Below are 7,123 nucleotides of genomic sequence, written 5' to 3'. Positions count from 1 at the left end.
CTTTTTTTTAAATTGTAGAGCATACAACAGGAAAAGGTGTGTATTGACAGAAGCAAGAGAAAAGGCAATTGGAAAAGACGACCCCCCCCCCCCCCAAAAAAAAAACCAACCAAACAAACAAAACAAACAAAAACAAACAAACAACCACACCCTTCAAAACATGCAAATGGGAAGGGTGTAGGGTAACATTTGTTCTATCAGTCCAAAATGCATGTACCTACATACAAGCATATTGTGATAGTACTGAGAGAATAAGTCATTAACAATGACACTAAAAACATCGGTATCATAATGATAACCATCCCCAACAATAATAAGTCATGAGTAATAATTCTGACCTGCTGCTGTTTGTGGATGTCATCAGTCTCCAGAGATGGGCAGTAACGCGTTACTTGTAACGTTACTGTAATCCAATTACTTTTTTCAAGTAACGAGTAAAGTAAGGGATTACTATTGCAAAAACAGTAATTAGATTACCGTTACTTTCCCGTAGGAACGCTGCGTTATTGCGTTACTAAAACCGTGATTTTTTTTGCGAGAATGTCTCATGACAGTGACGTAAGCGAGTGCGACGTTCGTGACAACAGCTGTGTGCAGATCAACAATGGATCATATATCGAGTGCAGAGAGAGTATGAGCGTGCAGCGTTTAAAGCGTGGAAGTACTGACCTTACTTTGAGTTTGATTCCATAAAAAGTGACAAAAACATTAGTGTCCGTCGTGCGTGGGAAGAAAACTTCTTTTTACAGCGAAAAAAACCCCTAAACTTCCGAGCAAGCACCGAGTAGCTACGACGTAATGGGAAACTCACAGAGAAACTCGCGGATTCTTCCACTGACCGCGGCACACCTGCACCAGGGTAAACCTCCACCTACAAAGTTCATCAGAGAAAATCATTCACTGCACATTTATGCAATACACACTGTCTATTCAGTGTCCTGTCTCTCACTGTACCATTTCAAACTGTTCATCAGAGCCAGTAAAATCACAATAATAAATCTCAGTCATGCTACAAAATCATTCTGTAAAAACTGAAATGACCTACAAATGCTGTAAAATGGACAATGTGTTGAATCTGCATATTTTCTGCCTGTTTTTAAACAACAACAAGTGAAGGTCTCATATATTTCAATATGAGAGATCATTTGAAGGAACTGGAGATGATTTATTGATGTACAGAATTCAGTTTGAGGTTAGACTCTGATGGCCCATCGCAGATGAACAGAAGCCCAGCGGTGATGGGGATTAGAGCATGACCTGCAGACTCTAGATCCTGGTGGTGGACATGAAGATGGAGGCTTAAATGGAGCCTGAGTGACGAGAGAGAGGAGGTGATGGGGAGGAGGTGGGTTGCACAAATGGGTCTGCAAGGGAGAATGACAGATGCACAGCGAGATTTAAAGTACACGGAGTTAATTCAATTCAATTCAATTCAATTTTATTTATATAGCGCCAAATCACAACAAAAGTCACCTCAAGGCGCTTCATAGATACAGAGAAAAACCCAACAATCATATGACCCCCTATGAGCAGCACTTTGGCGACAGTGGGAAGGAAAAACTCCCTTTTAACAGGAAGAAACCTCCGGCAGAACCAGGCTCAGGGAGGGGCGGGGCCATCTGCTGCGACCGGTTGGGGTGAGAGAAGGAAGACAGGATAAAGACATGCTGTGGAAGAGAGACAGAGGTTAAGGCTGATTGTCCCGAAGAAGGGTGGCAGAAAGATGATTGGACTAGACCCGTGATGTCACAGTCAGCTTGAGAGCATGATGTCCACCAAAGTGGATGTGATGTAAAGCTAAGACAGATGCATGACTGCAGAGCTTCCTCATCGAACTCATGCATAAGTTAATTTGTGTCTTTGTTTTACATAATTAACATAATTCCCAAATTAATAACTGTAGCTCCCAAAGGCTAAATTATTTTCAGCTTGGAGTTACTTAATTTAACCCTTTTGAATGTCGTCTATTTTCTACTGTGAAAGTCAGAAAGACCGAGTTGGATGAGGCTCTGCTGTATTTCTTGTGGAGGATTTGCAGCTCTTTGAAGAGAATGAAAGCTTTCAGGGCCTTCGTCCAAAAGCATGACGCCATCTTCATCCTTCCATCGAGAAAGACACTCAAGGAAGTGGTGGAGGACAAGGACAGCAACATCACGGAGAAAGCCACGCCTGACCTACAGAAGGGGGATTTTGTTAGTCTTACAGCTGACATGTGGCCTTCGATTAGCATAGATGGGTATATTGGTGTGACTTGTCATTATGTTGCAAGTTACAGATGTTGTAATAGGGAAGGCTTTAGGACCCAGGGGATGAAAGGGAGGGTATAAAAGAAGAAGTAGCATGTGCTCTTCTTCTCTCCTTTGTGCTGATGAGTGGCTGTGAACAAAGGTGATTTGTGAAGGCAAAGAGCCTGAGATGATTTTGTGGATGTAGGAGTGATGGTAATTTAATATATTTGACATTAAAAAGGGATATTTATGCCTTGAAATGTGATTTATATTGTATTGTCTCCTACAAGACTGGCTGTACATGTGATTGTGTCACTGCTTTTTCCTCTTTCTCCTTTTTTGTTGCATTTTTCTCCCTAGTTTGTTTTAGAGCATGTATGAATGTATGAATAGTATAAAGGCGCTTGACGGTTATTGTGTGGTTTTAATCACTACACTAAGATAGCAACAGTTCTTGTCGTGGTGACCGCGATGATTGTTGTTGTAATTTGGCGCCATATAAATAAAACTACATTTAATTTGTGAAATGTCCAGCTGCTAAACCTCCTCGCATACTTAATTTACACTCTAAATCATTTTATAAAGTAGGCCCGTGACTGAACACCTGCTCTGCACCTGCACAGCCATCAACATCTACAGGATCACCACAAGCTCCAACACCACCACCACCAATCAGCAGCAGCATCAACCACAGTGATCACAGACTTGACAGACAGTGTGGGAAGTTTCTGACAACCGGGTTATAGAAACCCCAGAGTGCCCACAGTTACGTGAAAGAGGGCATTATAAACTTAGTATCAAAAAGCCACATAATCTAAGGAAATATGCTTTCATTTAAAATCAGTTCATTTGTACAGATGAACTGACTAAACTTTTTGAAAATCACTTATGTTAATGAATCAGTGTAACAAAATCAACACAGACTTTCAACAGTATAGACATATATAACGGCAAAAGCTACTCGCAGCAGCTCTTAGAAAGTTCCGGATGTTCGATTCTGTTCCTGCTCTGACTTCCTGTTTCCTTCACTCACTTTGTGTAGCTTGACTTGGATTGTCATGATTGTTCGCAATCAGCTCTAATTCTCATGAAACTAGAGTAAAGTGGACTTTATGTTGAAGGTATCTTTGATCAATCAAACATAACTGTATGTTCTCATCCTCCTTCCTAAACGTCAATATTAGTTTGAATTCCTCTCTAACTATCTTCTTCCAAACTACAGCACTTCCATCATCTGAGCTGATTTCACCTCTCACCCATTTCCAACTTGGCGTTCCAACCAAACTTTCATCCTCACTCCACTTCCTCCCTCGTTCTCGTCCTTTTCTGACCTCTGTCCTCCATACCCATATCATCCTCGTCCTCCACTTTCTTCCTACAAAATCAAACAGGCTTTTCTCCTGGACTGAATGCAGTGAATTCATCAGTCACAGCAACATTTAAAAGCTGCTGCCCTTTAGACAAGCTTGTAAACTGCCAGACGGGGCTGTTTAATAAGTTCACTGTTGGCAGTTTTGTGTTAAACCTTGTGAGGAGGACAAACACAGAAGAGGGACTAAAGTGACCGATCGACTACAGTTGTGTAACTTGATTTGACAGATTTATTCACGCTCTTCTCTTCCTCTCTTTCAAAGAAATCTAACCCACATCCTCAGTTGGTGTTCCTGACACAAAATACCAGATCCATGAGCCATCCAGGAATGTGTATGAGTGGGATCTGTCTGCTGAGACCTGCAATGCAATTCACAGAGATGGGCTATAAGCATGCACTCAGTTCTTTCATTAAAAAAGTCATGCAGCTGCAGCACACAGGAAGAAGTCCTTGAAGCACACGTGTGGAGGACACAAGAGTAAACTGTTTGTAGTAGGAATACTTTGCTCCAAGAAAAAGAGGACTCTCTTTTTAAATGAAACACACATTGCACTCTCCTTCACCTGCTACTAAACTGTTGTTTCCTGATCTATTGGTAACAGCTAAACCTTTTGAGAAACTGTTACAGGCATCTTCATAATCAGTGAATGTTGATGTAAGTAATATATTTTCTTTAATTGCTTTTAATAGCTGTGGCTACAATGTAGCTGCCATCACCAGTGTGTGAATGGGTGGATGACTGGTTGTGTAAAGCGCTTTGGGGTCCTTAGGGACTAGTAAAGCGCAGTACAAATACAGGCCGTTTACCATTTATTTGTAGAAGCCTCTATAAAAATTTTGCTCTGATTAATGATTTTTTGCATAGTTTGAGAGGCAAGTTTAAAGTAATTGCTTTATCTGAAACATGGCTGTGATTTCTATATTGACGGGTTTGAGTTATAGTCCATAAATAGATCTAATAAGAAGGCAGGAGGGGTGGCACTTTTTGTTAACTGTGATCTGAAATGTAAACAACTTAAAGATATGTCTATGGTTATTGACGACTTAATGGAGACTCTTACAGTAGAACTAGAAATGGAACTAAGAATATAATTGTTACTTGTATATATAGAAAGCCTCGAACACTGACAGAAAAATGTATAGATGTCGTGGAAGATTTATTAAGTAGGGCTAAGGGAAATAAGACTTTCTGTTTGTGTGGGGATTATAATATTGATTTTCTAAAAGAAACTAATCACAAGATGGAATCAGACATTTTAGAATTATTACTTGGAAATGGATTATACCCTCTGATTTCAAAGCTGAGTAGAATAACAGATACATCAGCAATTAATTGATCATATTTTTATTAATAGTTTAGGGAATAATATTAAAAGTGGCCTCATCATAAATGATATAAGTGATCATTTACCTGTTTTTTTTTTTTACCTTAGATTACAATATGAGAAATTGTAAGTTCACTAGCAGGGACCACTCCCTTGGTAACGATGAGGAAGTGTGATTAGTGCTGCGGTTTGGGGAAGGCCTTGAAGGGGACTGGCGACGGCTCTCGGGCCGGGCAGAACCCCCTGTACTAACGAGAAATAAAGGGAGGAAAGGAAGAGAAGACAGGAGAAGAGAGAAAGTGGGAGGGGGGGCAGGGGGGAAGCATGAAAACTGTGAAATATTTTGGGTGCAGTGTTTTGTTTTGTTTTTTTTACATGCAAATATAATTGAAGGCCTTTAGTTATTTTTTTTATTTTTTTTTAAACTTGAGTATGAACTTATACAAAATGCAGCAAGACATTTAAAAAACAGTTTTATTGATTATAAAAGACTATCAGATTCATATTGGTATCGGCAGATATTCAATTTTATGATATCGGTATCGAACATAAAAAAGTGCTATCATGCCATCTCTAACGTAAACTATGAATTATGGACTAAGATATTAAAACAAAAAGATAGGAACTGAAATGTTAAGACAAATTATATATAATCTGATAGATTATATGTAATTCGTCTTTGTCTAGAGATTTTTTTTTTTAACTTCGAGAGCATCATTGTACAACTGAAAGCAGAAGTACTTCTTTTTTTGTTTCCACAGATTTCTGGATGTTGCATGTTCTGTATTTAAAAGGAAAGAAATCACAATGTTACTCCATCAGGAGAGGCTCAGCTGAGCTAATGTTAATTATAAAAGTCCACACTGTTACACATGCAAAAACCTCAAAAACTAGAAACTAGGAACACAGAACTAAAACTAGGAAACCTAGAAAGCTAGAAAAGTAAACAAGGAAACAAAGAACAGAGAAGTTATTATCAGGCGCACGGAGAAAAACACAGCAAAGAGGGTGTAGGTCACGACAACGGACAGAGGAAAACACAGGGCATAAACACACAAGGCGTTAATGAGGGAATGGGAAACAGGAGGGAAACACAGCTGGGACTAATCTGACATAAAGAGGAAGGAAGCAAAGCCGAATAGGACATGGAAATATCACAACAAAACAGGAAACCAGAGGCCAACACTTAAACGCGGACTGACAGAACATAAGAAACAGAGGGAACTACCTGGATACTGCAGTGGTAAGTCTACACACCTTTGGAGCGGGAGTCAAAGTCGATTCCCACCCGCTATCCAGTAAGGGTCCTGGCTAGACCCCTCGTACTAAAATGCCCTGGAATGGCACGGCTACGTCTGCAGCCCGTCCGCAGCTCGGACAAAAGCATTTCACTACATGTTGTACTCTGTATAATTGTGTATGTGACCAATAAAGGTTGTTTACAAGAAGCACAGACACAAGAGTAACAAACTGCAACATGCAGACACGGCTGACTGGGGAACATGAAATAAACATGAAGGCAGAACTAAACCTACACGACAGACACGACACACTAAACATGGGAGGCTCAGGAACAAAACACTGAAGAACTTAGAGAGCGGGAAAATCAAAAGACTAAACCATGAGAAAACCACAAAATCAAAGAATATGAAATAATTAAAACTTAAAAACTGGGTGACCAGACTCTCGTCCATGACAGTATGTCTGAATACCTGCAGCCTGTGCATCATTTACAGATGCAGCATGTTATTCACAGTGCTGCTGTATAACTCCCAGGGATGCTTCAGGGATGCTGAAGTGACTGAGGAGGACATCACTGTTTCTGTGTGAAACATATCTCCAAGAAACAACTTTTCCTGTCAGAAATAAATCTTTGACTTTTTTTAAATCAGTTTACTTATTTCTCTTTTTTTTAAATTGCATTTTGAAAAAGATTTTTGTAAAATTCTGTTTTTTATTTAGAATTAGAAAATGGTTTTTGAAATGAGTTTTCTATTGAGAGTTTAATTTTTTTAAGACATCCATTTTGAAATGGTCATTAGAGAATAAGTCCTTAACTGATAAATTAATTTCAGTACCATTCCTAACCACAAGATGGCTCTCCAACACAAGGAAGGAAAGTATCTCTCTACAGGCAGTTTGTCAATACTGCCCGAATACTTCCAGTTAGTCTCTGTACACAAGCAATATGGTTCTTT

Source organism: Neolamprologus brichardi, chromosome 17 (genome assembly GCF_056152115.1).
Source record: "Neolamprologus brichardi isolate AB-2024 chromosome 17, ASM5615211v1, whole genome shotgun sequence".
NCBI lineage: Eukaryota > Metazoa > Chordata > Actinopteri > Cichliformes > Cichlidae > Neolamprologus > Neolamprologus brichardi.
The sequence above is the reverse complement of the archived record's forward strand: the minus strand, read 5'-3'. Positions refer to the sequence as shown.